Genomic DNA, 18,729 nt, shown 5'->3' on the forward strand with positions numbered 1-18,729 from the left:
ATGTATAGCTGGATACAATATTAGAGCCAAGATAACTGAGAATTCATCCAAAGACTGTATATGAGAACAAGCACCTGTACATTATTATTGAGAATGTTTATTGAGAAATGAGTTGCCAGTACTATTGAGATATAGCATCAGTGGAGAATGGGAGCTACTCACTACCCCTGAGGGCATATGTCGCTAGCTAGATATAAAAGAATTTAGAAGCTGATGGCTTCTCTGACCCATGCCCACTCAGCCCCTTCTGTGACTATGTTCTGAATGTGGATATAGAAAGCTGTGCCTGAAAATGAGAAGTTTGCTAGGCCTTTTTTTTTTTTTTTGGTACATGCTATATTGTTTTCTGCCTTTGATCCTAAAGCTAAATAATCTTGGTGCTGAAGCTAAATAATCTTGGTGCTGAAGATTATTTAAAGCTAAATAATCTTGGTGCTGAAGAAGGCTCATACATTATTCATTTGATCATCAATCCAAAGCCAAAGACCACTGACCCTATGAGAACCAAGTCAGTGTTACAGTAACTAAATAGCAGGTTAGGTGGCATACATGATCTGGAGAAAGATAAAGCAGGAAAGGATTCTTGCTTTAAATTGACAGCATAGTAAGAGGGAATTGATTTTAAATATGGGTGGTCAAGGAAGACCTTATATAGAAGCTATTTCCACAAAGATCTGAAGAACAAGGTGTAGCAGCCATTTAGACTTTTGGAAGAAGCACATTACAGAAAGAGAAAGAGGAAGCATAAAGTCCTGAGGTAGAAATATGCTTGGTGTGCTTCATGTGTACACAGAAAGGCAGCTTCCAGTTTTCAGTATTTAATGTAACATGGAAGTAGACATGCCATCTTAACAAGTAAAAAGCTGAAAAGACTGAAAAATCAACAACTCTTTCTGTGCCCCCAAAAGTGGAGAGGACATAGAGCAAACCACTGCCCCCAAGAAGAGAGATAGGAAAATATGGAAAGTTATGGCTTACAGGAGCAGAGACTCACTAGAGAGCAGAAACCTCTTTGGAAATCAGTACCAGGGGAGGAAACCCTGAACTGTAATTGAGGAATTGCTGGAGGCTCAATGTGGACAAGTCTGAGACTTAAAAACTCCAAAGTGACCCAAACATAGGAGGACCCCACAATATTGTGACCTTTACCTTCAGGATCAAAACTAGGTCTCCATAGTAACATCAAAGAAAAATCCCGTCATGCTTCTGGCAGGGGGAGAGGGAAAAAGAACTATTTTGTAATACATCATATATTTCAAAGTCTAACTGACTTGGAAGTCCAGCCCACTGTAGTGATCCTGTCGCATCAAAGGGGGAAGGAAAAAAAAAACTTGTGAAATTCACAGTCCAAAGGCAAAGTCTCATTAAAAGACTGAGACCTAATCATAGGACTATAGGACACTTCATATACCTCTCCCCATACATCACCACCATATTATTAAAGCCCTACTTACAGTAGTTCCTTTTATCTGGTATACCATGTCCAGTTGTCAAGAAAAACTTATGAGGAATATCAAAGAGAAAAACACAACTTAATGAGATAGGGCAAGCATCAGAAACATATAATAGAGATGTTGAAATTATCAGACTTGGATTTTAAAACAACCATGATTAATATGCTAAGGACTCAATGGATAAAGTAGACAGCATGCAAGAACAGATGGGAACTGTAAGCAGAGAGACGAAATTCTATGAAAGAATAAAAAGAAATGCTGGAGATAAAAAAAAAAAAAGAATACTAACAAAATGCCTTTGATGGGCTAATTAGTATACTGGAAACGTCTGAGGAAAGACTTTCTGAGATAAAAGATGTATTAACAGAATCCTAGAAAACTGAAAAGCAAAGGGAACAAAGACTTATAAAAACAGAATAGAATATCCAACAACTGTGGAACAACTACGAAATGTGTAACATATAAATAATGGGAATACCTGAAGGGGAAGAAAGAGAAAGAAACAGAATATTAGAAACAAGAAATATTAGAAACAGAAGAAATCTTAGAAACAATAATTAGAAACTGATATTTTTTTCAAATTAATGTCAGACATCAAACTATAGATTGTAAAAGTTCAGATAATACCAAGCAGAATTAGTGACCCCAGCCCCACAAAAAATAATCCTACACCTATGCATATCATTTCAAACTACAAAAAATTAAAGATTAAAGAAAATTTTATGAAAGGAGCTAGAAGGAAAAAGATATCTTAAAATTGATATGCCTCTAATTATTCCAAACAAGAAAAAAGAGAGATGACACAAATTACTATATCAAAAATGAAAGAGGGGACATCACTATACATCTTATTGACATTTAAATAGCAATAAAGGAATACCATGACCAACTCTATGCCTACAAACTTGATAACCGAGATGAAATAGACCAATTCCTTGAGAGACACAATCTACCAAAACACACAGGAAGAAATAGACAATCTGAATATACCTACATTTATTAAAGAAATTGAATCAATAATTAATAATCTTCCAAAGCAGAAAGCACCAGGCCCAAATGGGTTCATTAGTATATTTTATCAAACATTTAGGGAAGAAATTATACCAATTCTCTACAACCTCTTTCAGGTGATAGAAGCAGAGGGAATATTCCTAACTCATTTGACGAGATCTGTATCACCTTAATACCAAAATCAGACAGATACATTATAAAAAAAGAAAACTACAGACTAATATATCTCATGAAAATAGATCCCAACATTCTCAAAAAAAATTAGCAAATTGAATTAACAATGTATTAAAAGAATTATGCCCCATGATCAAGTGGGATTTATCCTATATATGCAACGCTGGTTCGACATTTGAAAATAAATTAATGTAATCTATCACACCAATAGACTAAGAAATCACATAATCATATCAATAAATGTAGAAAAAGCATTTGACAAAATTCAACACATGGTAAAAATGCTCAATAAACTAGAAATAGAGGTAAATTTTTGAAACGTGATAAAGAATATCTACAAAAAAAACCTGCAAACATCATACACGACAGTGATAAATGTGAGGCTTTGCCACTAAAATTAGGTACAAGGCAAGGGCTATCCCTTTTCATCATTTCTTTTTGACATCATACTGAAAGTTCTAGCAAATGCTATAAGACAAGCAAATAAATGGTATACAGATTATAAATGAAGAAATAAAACTGTCTTTTTTCACAGATGACAAAACTGTAGGAAATCTAAGGAATCAACAAAAACACTCCTAGATCTAATAAGTGATTATAGCAATGTTGCAGGATAAAAATGTTAACATAAAAAAATCAATCACTTTCATATACAGCAATGAACAAGTGGAATTTAAAATTAAAATACAATACTATTCACATTTCAAAAAATGAAATAATTAGGTATACATCTAACAAAATCTGTGTTATATCTATAAGGGAAAAACTATAAAGCTCTAATGAAAGTAATAAAATAATAACTAAATAAATAAAGAGATAGTCCATATTAATGGGCAGGAAGACTCAATATTGTCAGGATGTAAATTCTTCCCAATGTAATCTGTAGATTCAGTGTAACCCCAGTCAAAATCTCAGAAAGTTACTTTGTGGAGATCAACAAACTGATTTATAAGTTTATATGTAATGGCAAAGGACCTAGCATAATATTGAAGGAGAAGACAAAATTTGGAGGACTGATACTACTGATTGACTCCAAAACAGTGTGGCATTGATGCAAAAAGAAACACATAGATTAATGTAACAGAATAGAGATACCAGAAATAAACCCAAATAAATACAGTCAGTTGACTTGACAAAGTTGTGAAAGCCATACAACAGAGAAAAATATTCTTTTCAAGTGGCGCTAGAAAAACTGGAAATCACATACAAAAAAGTGAATCCAGACATAGACCTTATAACCTTCACAAAAATTAACATAAAATGTACCACAGACCTACATGTAAAACACAAAACTATAAAACTCTTAGAAGATAACATAGGAGAAAACCTAGATGACCTTGGGTATGGTGATGACTTTTTAGATACAACATCAAAAGTGCAAACCATGAAAGAAAGAATCAATAAGCTGGACTTCATTAAAATTAAAAACATCTTCGCTGTGAATAACAATGTCAAGAGAATGAGAAGAAAAGCCACAGACTAAGAGAAAATATTTGCAATAGACACATCTGATGCAGCACTATTATCCAAAATATTCAAAAAACTCCTACAACTCAACAATAAGAAAACAACCCGATTTAAGAATGGGCCCAAACCTTAACAGACATCTTATCAAAGAAGATATATGTATGGAAAATAAGCACATGGAAAGACACTCCACATCATATGTCATCAGAAAAATGCAAATCAAAATATTAAATGAGATAGCTTTATGAGCTATGGCCTATGAAAATGGTCAAAATCCAGTACACAGATAACATCAAATGCTGGTAAGGATATGGAGGAACAGGAACTCTCATTCATTGCTGGTGGGAATGCAAAATTGTACAGCTGCTTTGGAAGACAATTTGGCAGTTTCTTACAAACAACAACAACAACAAAAAGACCTAAACATACTCTTATCATATGACTCAGCAATTGTACTCCTTGTTATTTTTCCCAAAAGAGTTGAAAATTTACGTCCACACAAAAACCCGTACACGGATGTTTATAGCAACTTTATTCACACTTGTCAAAAATTGGAAGGAACCAAAATATCCTTCAGCAGATTAATGGATAAACAAAACATGATACATCTAGACCATTGGATATTTATTATTCATTAATAAAAAGAAAAAAAAGCTATCATGAAAAGACACAGAGGAAATTTAAATGTATATTATTACGTCAAAGGAGCCAATCTGAAGAGGCTACATACTGTATGATTCCAACTATATGACATTCAGAAAAAGTATGGCAACATTAAAAGGTTAATTGGTTCCCAGAGTTTGGGGAGGGCAGAGTAGGATAAATACAGACCACAGAGGATTTTTAGGGCAGTGAAAATATACAATGATGGATATATGTCATTATACTTTATGACCCCTAATGTAAACTAGTGATCATATGTCAATACCAATCTATCAATTATAAAAAAAGTACCACTCTAATGGGGAATGTTAATAATGGAGGAGGCTATGTGTGTGTACCTTACCCTCAGTTTTGCTATGAACTCTAAAAGTGCTCTAAAACATAAAGTCTTAATAAGAAAAAAAAAAACAACAACAACAAATGTAGTCAGTGTGGAACAAGTCAGAGGCAATATCACTAAAGAGATGGAGTCAGAAAAGATAATTAATTATTGTCAGTAGGAGGCAGATATTGTAGGATTTTGTCTTCCATTCTAAGGACTTAGGATTTTACTTATAAGATAGGGCATTACTGCTGAATTTTAAGCAAAATAAAGACATTTGTGACTTGTCTTATTAGAGTCACCAAGGCCGTTGTTCTGCAAATTAACTGATCGGGCCACCATGCAAGGCGCTATCACAGTAATCCAGGGTAGGGCAAATAAATGTGACTTGGCTAAAGATAGTAAAGAGTGATAGTAAAGAGGTAAAGTTGACAGGATCTGCTGGTGGATTACTATGAAATGCAGAGATAGAGGGGAATCAAGGATGATTCCAAGGGTTTTGATCCTGATGATGGAAAGAATGGAGTTGCCATTGTCAAAGGGAAATTATTCACTGGAGTCTTGTTAAAAATGGCAAGACAAATTTTACCATACTTTTGCAGTAAGAGAGAAATTTCAGTATAAACTGGGCTCTACTCTGTCAAAACAAAAGTCATCAGATATTTTTAAATGTTGGGGTGTTCTAAAGGAAAATATTAAAGAACCTTGGGCTGGGAGTTATTCAACATAATTAAGCCACCTCTGTTTATTAACTGGTGCTTATCAAAGTTTGACACCTATCTTCCCACAGAGGCTGGGAGAAGGGGACCCTATTATCTCGATGCATACATTTCAAAGAGATGGCTCCCAGGTCTTTTTTTTTTTTTTTTTAATTATTTATGCCTACAGCACCTGGTCTTCCTAGGTAGTCTCCCATTCAAGTATGAACCAAGCCCGACCCTGCTTAGCTTCCGAGATCAGACGTCGGGCTTGTTCAGGGTGGCATGGCCCAGGTCTTTAAGAAAGACATTCTTACATTGTAGAAGATATATCTCAAAGGGACAGAGAAAGTATTTAGATTTGCAAAACTTCTAAAAGAATGTAAGAAAGGGAGGTCACCCTCTTATAGTCAGGTTTGGCTGGAAGGTAAATTCTTTCGACAACATTGAGCTTTCTCAGATAGGGAGTTTAAGAATGTTGTGGTTATCATCCTAGAGACAGACATTAAACTGCTAGAAACTATGCTAGTGTTTGTTCAAGTCTCTTACTGTGAGGGGCGAAGGAAATTGCTTGTGCTGAGAATTTGTGGTTCTTATATTAAGAGCTAAGGTTAAGGCGTAGCCTAGAAGAGGACTCACTAGAAAGAGTTTGGTCAAGAAGTGAGTCTCGCTATATATAAAGGTGAGGACTAATTCTTCATTTTCATAAACAGACTCTTGATCTGGGAATTGTAGTTGTAACACATTGTTTAGAGCAGCTGTCCCCAACCTTTTTGGTACCAGGGACCGGTTCTCCTATGAGAATCTAATGCCTGATGATCTGAGGTGGAGCTGAGGCGGTGATGCTAGTGCTACAAATAGAGATGAAGCTTACTTTCTCTCCAGCCACTCACCTCCTGCTGTGTGGTCTAAAAGGCCACAGACAGGTACCAATCTTTGGCCCAGAGGTCCGTGACCCCTGGTTTAGAGCCTAACTAGCTTCTACTTTATAGATATTCTGAAAGTCTATGATGTTACTGTATTTCACTTTAATAGTATTCATATACTTCTCTTAATAGAAAGAAAAACGTGTTAAGTTAAAGGTAACATGATGCCAGCCTAATTTTATTTTTTGGCAACTTATTCAATATCAAATTATCTGTATCTGATATTCAATGATAAGGAAAATTAGGTTATATTTAACACATTAAAGTTAATTTTAAAATTAGTCTCATTTGGTACTGTATTTTTTATCTTACCTTAATAAAAAACAATAAAAAATGCATGCATATTGAATGCTATAAAAATTTCAAATAGAGCGCACAAAACAGGAAAAGCTAATGTAGTACATATTAGGAAGAAGATTAACTTATTTTAAGCACATACTTTTTAGAAAAAAATGGATAAGCAGTTAGTCAAGTAAATGCTTAATGGAAGTTTGAACTATTTTCTAATTCCTTCATATCGTTTGTTTGAGGAGTACCTTAAAAGAGAACAATGCATCAAACAGCTGGTGGAACACTCAACTCCTGCTAAAAAATATTCTAAAAAGAAAGCAACTTTTTAAATTTTGTTTTCTAAGTCATATTTGCACACCTCATGCTGACAAAGTAAGAAGCAAACAAGTCTATTCACATTCAAATAAGTGTTGAGGTTCTAAATGTCAAACACTTCCCTGCTGAAACAAGCCTTAGTTTGCAAATGTATATGTCAAGTCGCATATGTTTAGGGTAAAATATAATAGGTAAGCATGACAGGAGACTAATGCACAATGTTTATATTTGCATTGTAAGACCCTTGTTTAAGATGTACAAATAGAGGTTTATAAAATTTTTTTAAAAAGTTCTTCAGTTATGCAATTTATATTATAGTAGGCTTCCCAACTTACAAAGAAAGAAAATGAATACAGGGCCCAATGTGAATACCGGGAGAAAACATTTGCAAAGTACATATCTTATAAAAGACATATCTAAACTTCACAAAAGCTATTACAATTTCAGTAATAAAAAGCTAAACCATTTAAGAAAAGTGAGCCAAAGATATGAATATTTACAAAATAAGACATACAAATGGCTAACAAGCACATAAAAAGATGCTCACCATAATAGTCATCAGGGAAATGTAAACTAAAACCAAAATGGGATAGCGTTTCAGAGCTATTAGAATGGCTACAATAAGACAGACAGACAAAAACAAATGTTGACAAGTATGTGGAATAATGAAATCACTCATAAATTGTTAGTAGGAATACAAAATGGTACAGTCACATTGGAAAGCAGTTTGGCAGTTCTCAGAAAAGTAAAACATAAAACTACCATATAGTCTTAGCAATTTCAGTCCTAGTTATATATCCAAGATAAATAAAAATATATGCCACACAAAGATTTGCACACAAACTAGGTTACATGTAAGGTTCACAGCAGCACTTTTGATAATAGCTAAAATCTGGAGACAACCTAAATGTTCACAAAGTGGTTAGTGGGTTGGCAAAATATAGTATATCCACACAATGGAATACAATTTAATAATAAAAGAATAGATCACTGATACATGCTACATTCTAGATGGATCTCAAAAACTTTATGCTAAGAGTAAGAAGCCAGTCAGAAGTCACAGATTATGATTCCATGTATACAAAATTTCCAGAGAAGGCAAACTTATAGAGACAGAAAATGGATTACTGATTACCTTGGTCTAGTGCTACGGTAGGAACTGTCAATGTGCATGAGGAATATTATAGGGGAGGGGTGTGAAAATGTTCTAAAACTGATTTATGGTGATGGTTGCATAATTTGGAAAAATTACTAAAAGTCATTGTTATACACTTGAAATGGGCAAAACTTCTTATACACTTCTTATTGTAAAATGTACTACAATAAAGTTATTGAAAATCTGAAGTTTTTTCCTATCTAAGATTTCGAATTCATATGTCAGATGAATATCATAGGGATATGTATTTAAATGTTTTTTTGAATAAAAATATATGCAGAGATGTTTGTCCTAATGGTGAGTAAGACTGACTGATTGACTGGTTTGACAATAGAGACTGGCATTTCAAATTAGGTTATATGGAAGGTATTTTTCATAAATTAGATGAGTAAATCTGCAGTTTTGATAAGAACTCAGATAAAAATATAAGATATAAATGCAAAATACAAATGTTTCCTAAAATTTTCTATGTAAAAAAAAAAGTGCCTGTAAAGAAAGAATAATAAGTAAAATTAATAATATTTTGCTCCAGATTCTTATATATGCTTTTTAGAAATGTAGAAAATGATGGACTCATGCATAAAACTCATTTACTATTTAAGAGTTTCTAAATCTGTGCTTTTACTAAAATGGATGTGAAACTATTCAAGTTACAAGGTATTCTTATTTTTTTAATAATACATATTAGTATATAATTTGGGGATATAATAATTCAAAAGGATTGAAAGAATTAAGTGAGATTATTTACTAATTTTTTTCTATTTTCATCCACCAGTTTTACGTAAAAAAGGAACATGCTATTTCTTTATAACTATTAACATGTAAAATATTTATATGAGATGTGAAATAATCTCATGGATATATATGTATAGACCTACACACACACACATATGCACACAAATGGAAAGAAGTCCTTGTTCTTGGTAGTAAGAGAACCAAGGCAGGCAATTTAGACAGAGGCCTATTGCAGTGAACTAGTCACTTAGACAATGAATTGACTATGCAATAAACATCAACTACTAAATATTAAACCAAAGGAGAGAAAGAGAAAGGCAGAGAGATACAGAGAGAAATAATTCTGAGCAAGCAAGCCTAAAAGATGAGGAAAAAGAATGTAGTATAAACAACAAGAAAAGAAGAGCTTCTTAGAAGAAAGATATTATTTCAGAGTACATTGGGTTAATTGTCAAGCCTGGGTGGCAACATACTATAAATAAGAGTCACAGAAGTTCCAAAACAAGGGTAAAGAAGCAGGAATAGAAGTGGGAGTCTTCTAGGTGTGACAATTTAAGATCTAATTACACATGAGATTTTCAAGCCTATAATACTGAAAGAAACGTATGACAATGACTGAATCCAGGTGAATATATCTATACAGGAGTGGTCATAAGAAGAGAGGTCAGAGAATAAAAAATAAACTGGTACTTTCCTATTTATTTAATCTGTTTACAGAATATACCATACCAAAAAGAAAAAAATTGAATGATGTCCTCAGAGGACAGACACAGAGGAAGGAGGAGTGAAAATTGATAGAAGAAATATCAGTACCTTAAGATATGCAAATGACACCACCTTACCGACAGAAAGGAGCAATGATTTGAAATGGCTTCTGATGAAAGTGAGGGAAGAAAGCACTAAAGCAGGACTGCATTAGAACATCAAGAAAACAAAAATCTACAGAAGAAATACTACAGAAGAAATACACAGCTGTAAATAGACAGTAAAGACATTGAAATTGCTAAAGATTTTGCTTACCTTGGTTCGGTCATCCATTCAAATGGAGACTGTAGCCAAGAAATCAAGAAAAGACTGAAACTTGGAAGGGCAGCAATGGAAGAATTAGGAAAGATCATCAAGAGCAAAGATGTATCATTAGAGACCAATGCTAAGATCATCCAAACCCTCATATTTCCAATTACTATGTACAGATGTGAAAGTTGGACAGTGAGGAAGGCCGACTGGAAAAAAATGGATTCATTTCAAATATGCTGTTAGAAGAGAGCTCTACAGATAACTTGGACTGCCAGAAAGACAAACAAGTGGGTCCTAGAGCAAATTAAGCCTGAAACATAGAGGCAAAGATGACAAAACTGAAGCTGTCTTACATGGTACATATCATGAGAAGAAGCATTTTTTGAAAAAATAATAATAATGGAGAAAAAAAAAAGGCAGAAGGGAAAAAGGAAGACCAACAATGAGATGGATTGACTCCATAAAAGAAGCCATAGGCATGCATCTACAGGAGCCGAGCAGGGCAGCTGCCAACTGGACACTGTGGACATTACTAACTCGTTCACAGGGTCACCAGGAGTGGGAGCTGACTCAATACCATGTAACACACACACTTGAACAAGAAACAAATATGGAAAGATATTAAAATCCGATGAAACTGAATAATGTCATATTTAAAACAAATGGTACCTTAATTAGGGCTTCAGAGTCCTTTTTTTTTTATTAGAAACATTATAACTTTTGGTATACATAATAACAGTAGTGCTAAATAATCATGTGAAAAATTAAGCACAAATAGAAACACTTCTTAGATCTATGAGTTTAGGCAAGTTTCTCAATTTCTATAAACTCAATTTCACAGTGCCATTATGAGCATTAAATTCAATTAAAAATGTGAAGCATTTACTACTCTATCTGGCATATAATATGCTCTCCATAAACCTTGGCTATCAGTTAATAGGATTGGTATCATTCAATTATTTTGGATATGGAGGCAAATAACATTGATCTTCCATGCAATTGAAAGTTGCATATAAACATTTGCATTGGTATTTTAAAATCCAAACTTGATTTAAAAGGAACTAAAATCACAAAGTAGGAGAGGGGTGTTTTAGTTTTGAGTGAAATATTTACACTTGTTCCGTAAGAGCATTACAAAGCCAATATGTTACAGGTACCTGTATCGTGATAGGCCTGATTGTCACTTTAGTTAAACTTTACTTGCCTGGTTAGTCTATTAGAAAGTAAAAAATGAGGAAATAGTATCTACTTATGAGATTGTTTTTGAGGATAAAATGTTAGAGATAATGTATAGGAAGCACTTAGAACAGTGAAAGCAACCTAACATAAGCTCAACAAATGGTCTCTCTTATTACAGTTATGCAACAGATATTATTACCAGATACACTGCCCTCTCTCCACTATTTAAGCTTCAAGTCTGCCCTTCACCACTTGTCAACATCACAGGTACCAGAGACCTTCAATTCTCACTTTCTAACACACTGGTACTATAAAAAAAAGGAATCTGAAAGTCCGTTGCTTATCTTCCAAACGCTCTTTCAGAAGCTTGTGCCACTGATGTTATCATAGTGCTAAATTGGAGTGCTCCTTTTAAAAAGACTGACTCCTAGGTGACTACTTCAACTCTGCTATAAGAAAAGATACAAGAAAGTTTGTAACACAAAATGTATTATTATTCATGTAAAAAATAAAAAATGTTTTCTGGTTATATTTTAAAATTTTTACCTCTGTATTTTATTCTGTGCTAAGACATTGAACAGGGAATAACAGCTGTTGATCCATTACTCTGTGCATTTCCGGAGCTTCCTGATCCTCCTAACGCTAGTAGGACAGTGATGTCTTTTGCCAAAGAACAACTTGTCTTCCCCTGGGTGTCCAAACCAGTGAAAGTGATCCTTAGCCAATTTTCAAGAGTTGGATTAAGTAAATTGATCATTCACATCTGCATGTGTTTCTCCTTCCTACACACACACACACACACACACACACACGCACACGCACACACTAATCACCATGATTTAAATAGAAAATGTAACATGCTTTGAAAGTATGGTGTAGTGTATATTTAGACTTTGTAACTCACCTTAAAATTAACAACCCAGAAGTATACTTATATCATTCTATGCCATTTTGAAGTAGATAACAACCAGGAGAGAAGAGTGCATTTTTTTTTTTACTATTAATATTTTCAAGTACTATCTAGCTCTGAAGAACAACCCGTATTTTTAAGTCAAAGAAAAGACATCACAGCATAATAGAACAAATGTACATCCAAATCCTGGCTTCATCACTTATTATTTTTGTAAGTAAGAACAAAGTAAATTCTTTACTCACAGAATGTTTGTGACACTCAAGAACAATAGTATATAAGTGTTGTTAGTTTGGATGGGTAGTGCTATAAATGAACTTTGTGTACCCATTTTTTTTTATTTAAAAGTTTCTATAATGCAAGTGTATTAAGTCTTAGCTTACAAGTAAAATAAAGCATTTCAACATTAAAATGTATGCAAAATGCACAATGACTGTGAGAGAGTAGTCATATATAAATTAATTAGTCCCACTACACTAATAATTTTTCAAATAGATCCACATGATTAACTCTTACTTGATGTCATAAACACTTACAATTGTGTATACATAATCAAATCATCTAACAAATATGTTTACCCAATAAAAACTACAGTCAAATATATGCTCAGTATATTTTTAGAGAAAATACTCTGATATATAACAGACTAGATATTTGGGCAACATAATTAATATAAACTGACATTTATTTAAAGCTCACTCTATATGACACATGTCCTAAAATTTAATGCATTTAGTCCTTGAGTCAAACTTATTAGGAGGTACCAGCATCATCCCCATAGTAGAGCTAGTAAAAACAAGTAAACAAATAAATGAACAAACCCTGAAGCACATAAAGTTTCTTATGTTGCTTAAGGTGACTGGACAAACAGAGGGGATGGAATTATTCACCTACTCTAAAAGTGATTGATAGTGGAAGAATCTGCACAGAGGACATATAGATGTAGGGTCACTCATGCATGGGCATCACAGAGATAGCCTCCAACCATAAAACCTCAAATAAAAAGTCTTGTAGTGTATACATTTTTCAGAGTTAGTTCTGAATAAATACCGTGATCATAAGGGTGGAAGAGATTACCAGTAATTAAATCTGAGAGTCACAAAAAATTTTTTACATTGACTTAACAACATGAAAACCCAGTGAAAGTTGTTTCAGACTATTTTTAGGTAAAGACGGGAACATCTAATCTTCTTGACTTGCCCTTCACCCCACCTCTAGACTGATTGAAAGTATAAAAACAAATATAAAAGTTCAAAATCCCTTGAATCAGTCATGTTTTCCTGTGGATACCAGTGTATATGAATGAGTTATGAGGCAGAATCAATGACCCAAGACATGATGAGAACTGTCAATAATTTCTAACTTCCCTGGCTGTACACTTTTACTCAGATTCGTTAGATTTACTGCACAGAACTGCTTTGTAGCATAATCAGAGCTGTTTTAAGATTCTCTAATTAGTTACCTTTCATCTATGACAGCTTCAGGATTTTATTTCACAGTAGTGCTATAGATTAAAAAGCTGCATATGACAGAAATATGAACATTGTACAGTGGAAGGTGAGTTAAATAATTAGGAAGGGCTAGAGAATAGAAGGTTATTAGGTGCTTGAACTCTCAAAGGTTTTGCATACCTTCTGTCAACAGAACCAGCACAGCAAGCATCAAATTTTCCAGAGAAATATCCACCTCAGTATAATCAGAGAACCAGACAGCAAGAACAGAAACACCATCCTTAGCCTTGCAGATTCACTCTGTGCACATCAGTGGGCGTCAGTATAAGATCTGAGAAAAAGACTCAAAAGGATGCAGGTGAGGAGTGAGGGAAAGGACGAGAACACAGTGGCACACAGCTCCTGGGAGAGCATAAAACCTGGATTGACCTCTAATTAAAAGAAAAGACAGAAAAATAGCATGAGGCCCATGAAAACGTTCTGAAAAACAAAATAGGGAAATAATGTGTTGACAATATAGAAGAATACATTTTGGTTACAGATCCAGCAATGAAAACAATACTTTAGAAAGCATACATATTTTTAATAAAGAGATAAACAGGGTATGGAATCCAAATGGCTTTTTGGTAGCAGCTTGAAAATTCCCAGCAAAACATAGTAAATAAAATACAACACAAAAAAATAATAACTGGCAAATTACAGTTAGACTTAGTAAGGATGAAATCTGTAAGACATTAACAATAATTATCAGAGAGGTGTGGGTAAATGAACCAAAAAAAAAAAAAACTGTACTCAAGTTTCAGTACAGAGTTTATTTCAGCTTTGTCTCATGATATGGAGACAGCAAAAACAAACAATTTATACAAGATACAAAGGCGATGCTTGTTTAGAAGATGAAAATGAGATAAAGCAAACAAAATAATTGGACAAATAAAACAGTAATAGAAAAGAACCATGTAAGATCATCATGTGAAATGATATCATTTCTATTATTTAAATGATTAATCAACCCCATTCTCTAATTGTATTTTCCAAGCATGATGGTGTCTGAATGCATGAGAAACTAATCTTTTTTGTAGTAATTAAAAAGCATTTTAGCAGATAGGAAACTAATAATTATAAAATAAGAATATATTAATTTTCACAGAAGTCTTAAAATATGCTTAAGAGCTCTTTATTGTGTTAAGATATTAATAAAATTTTCATTTCCTTAATTGTAATAGCATTTTTAATCAATATGATATGGAAAACACGAGCATAGTGATTTTTCTACAATATATTTACTATTTTTAAAACTGGGCAATTCATTTGTCAGAAAATTCATTTATGAAATACAATATTAAAATATTCACTTGATGGCATTTTATATGTCAGGTAAGTGACAGTTCATTTTCCATTTGATTTGTTGAGGTAACTGTCCCAAATCTGAAAGAAACGAATGGACTTTGTCAGCGATTTCTAACTAAGAAGTTGAAAGTGGGAAATAGTCCAATGCTTAAATAGATAAAGAACAAAATGAATGGTTTCAATTGATGTTTATAATTTTCTTCACTGTTTAGATTAGCAGACTTTCCTTAACTATTCACAATTAAATGACTGTTTTGAAATTCCTTTAAAATGTATTCAACTTATATATAACCACACAACAATGATTGCTAAACTATTTGGGCAGAGAACTCCTCTAGGACCAGGGACTGCTGAAATCATCTTTTAAAATGACGGTGGTGCCCTAAACCCATTTAGGCCCATATTTTTGTTATACTTGCCAAAGACATCCTGAATATCCCTGCTATCTGATGTGAGAGCCCATCAAATCACCTAGCCTCTCCTTTGGATGAAGTGAGCCCTTCAACGGTTATTGACTAGCTCACACGAGATTATCTCAGATAGCTCTTTTTTTTTTAAATCGTACTCTAGGTATCAGCTGTCCCAAACTGTTCTTCTTCATTATGTTCAGCTCTCTCTTACCTCCCAGGCTTCACATGTGTTTTCATAGCACAACAATCTTAACTAAAAGCCTCTCTTGCTCTGGCTAACTGCTATTTATTCTGTAGGTCTCAAGTTAAATGTTACTTCTCCTAGGAAATCTCCAATAAACTCCAAAGTCTGAGCTTCTGTCTCTGCATTAGATTTTAAGTACCTCATGCATCATTGTGTGGCCAATATATCCGAAGACTAGGCATTTTATAAGCACAAATGTCATAGGAGAAAAGAAATGAAAGGAAAAGGAAGAGGAGAGAGAAGGTAAAGAAAAATTATAGTTTAAAACCTTAGGCGTTCTCTGTTTCAAATACTGTACACTGTATTAAGAACTAAAAAAAAAAAAAAATTCTGGCTTTTTTCAAAAAGCATCAGGACAAATTGAACTCTATTTCATCTCTTTCACGAGGTCATTCTAAAACAGAAGTAATAAAAATTGTGTTCATATCAGAACTTCTCTTTCTATAAATTAGCCACTAATGTAGGAATTACTACTATTATTTTCTGTAAACTTCAATTTATAATTATCCACCCAGGTTTCTGTGCCCTTCAAATTAAACTGATTACTCAAATTGCCATCAATTTGTTTATTCAACATTTCTTACATGCTTATTGTACATTAGATACCATGCCACTAGAATAGAACAGTAGTCTAATGCAGTTATTCATTTTGTTAAAGTTATAATCAAATTCTGTTTTATTGGTCTGTGTGTCTGTTTTTCTGACAATACCACACTGTTTTTAATTGGTAATAGAATTTGAAGTCAAGCAGCAGTGTGATACCTCCAGCCTTGTTCTTTTTTCTCAAGATTGCTTTGGCTCTTTGGGGCCTTTTGTGAGTCCATAAAAATCTGATGATTTTTTGTTCTATTTCTTTAAAAAATGCCATTTGGGTTTTGATGGGGGGTTGCATTAAATCTACATATTGCTTTGGGTAATGCTATTTTAAGTATGTTGATTCTTCCAATTCATGAACCTGAAAAATCTTTCCATTTCTTTGTGTCTTCTTCAATTTCTTTTAAAAATGTCTTGTACTTTTCAGTGTACGAATCCTTCACATCCTTTGTTAAGTTTATCCTTAGATATTTTATTCTTTTTGTTGCAATTGCAAAAGAACTTTTTTTATTTCTTTTTCTGAAATTTCATTGTTAGTATATAGGAATGCAATGCATTTTTATACATTGATTTTGTATCCTGATGCTTTACTGTATTTGTTTATTGTTTCTAACATTTTTTAGTGGACTCTTTAGGATTTTCTATATAGAGAAGCATGTCATCCACATAAAGTGACAATCTGACTTCTTCATTGAGAGCCCAGAAATAAACTCACATATAAATGAGCAAATAATTTTCAACAAAGGAACCAAAAACTTACAGTGGAGAAAATAATCCTCTTCAATAAGTGGTGCTGGGAAAATTGGATAGCCACATGCAAAAGGAAGAAACTAGACTGCTATCTGTCACCATACACCAAAATTAATTCAAAATGGATCAAAGACCTAAATATAAGACCTGTAACAATAAATTGCATAGAAAAAAATAGGTACTAAACTCAGGGACCTTGGTTTTAGAGATGATTTGATGAATATGACCTCAAAGTCAAGGGAAGTAAAAGCAAAATTAAATGAATGGGATTATATTAAACTAAAAAACTTCTACACAGGAAAAAAAAAAATCATCAGCAAAACAAAGAGGCAACCAACTGAAAGGGAGAAGATATTTGCAAACAACACCTTCGATAAGGGGCTAATATACAAAATATATAAAGAACTCATACAACTCAACAACAAAAAGACAAACAATCCAATTAAATATATGGACAAAAGATATGAACAGATGCTGCTCCCAAGACATACAAATGGTCAACAAAAATATGAGAAGATGCTCAACTTCACTAGCTATTGGAGAAAAGCAAATCAAAACCACAATGAAATACCACCTCACACCTATAAGAATGGCTATTATCAATAAGACAAAATTTTGAATGGCCTCTCATTTCATTTAGATCCGTGTTGGAGAGAGGTTGTGGGGAAAAAGAAACCTTCATACACTCCTGGTAGAAATGTAAATTGGTACAGCCACTATGGAAAACAGTATGTAGGTTTCTCAAAAAATTAAAAATAGAAATACCATATAACCAGCAATCCCTTTTCTGGGTATCTAAGAAATTTGAAAACATTTGTCCACAAAGATATATGCACCCCAAAATTAATTGCAGCATTATTTCCAGTGGCCAAGACATGGAAACAACTGAAGTGTCTTTCAATAGATAATTGGATAAAGATGATGTAGTACATATATACAATGGAATATTACTCAGCCATAAGAAAAGATGAAATACATAAGAAAAGATGGACATGGACAATAGACTAGTGGTTACTAGAGAGGAGAGGGGAGGAGGAAAAGTAGGTGAGATAAAGAGTCAAATATGTGGTGACAAAAAGAAATCTAACTATGGATGGTGAACACACAATGCAATATATATGTATGCCTTATTGTTGAATTGTACACCTGAAATACTGGATTTCATCAACCAATGTTATCATAATAATAATAAAAAAAAAACAATGAAATACTGCCATTTGTGAAAACATGGATGAATTTTGAGATTATCATGTTAAGCAAAATAAGTCAGAAAAAGTTGAGAATATGATTTCACACATATGTGGGATATAATACTGAAAGCAATAAATGAACAAGACAAAGAAAAATTCATAGGCACAGATAATAGTTTAGTGGTTACCAGAAGGAAAGGGGAGAGGGGGGAAAGTAGATAAGGATAAAAGGGGTCAGATATATATGGTGACAGAAGGAGATTTGACTTTGGGTGGTAAACACAATGCAATATACATATGATATATTATATTGAATAGTACACTTGAAACCTATTTAATTTTATTACCAATGTCACCCCAATAAATTCAATTTAAAAATCTTAATCAAATAGGTTTCTATGATTCACAAACTTCTCTCCCTTCTT

Source organism: Pteropus alecto, unplaced genomic scaffold, assembly GCF_000325575.1.
Source record: "Pteropus alecto unplaced genomic scaffold, ASM32557v1 scaffold79, whole genome shotgun sequence".
NCBI lineage: Eukaryota > Metazoa > Chordata > Mammalia > Chiroptera > Pteropodidae > Pteropus > Pteropus alecto.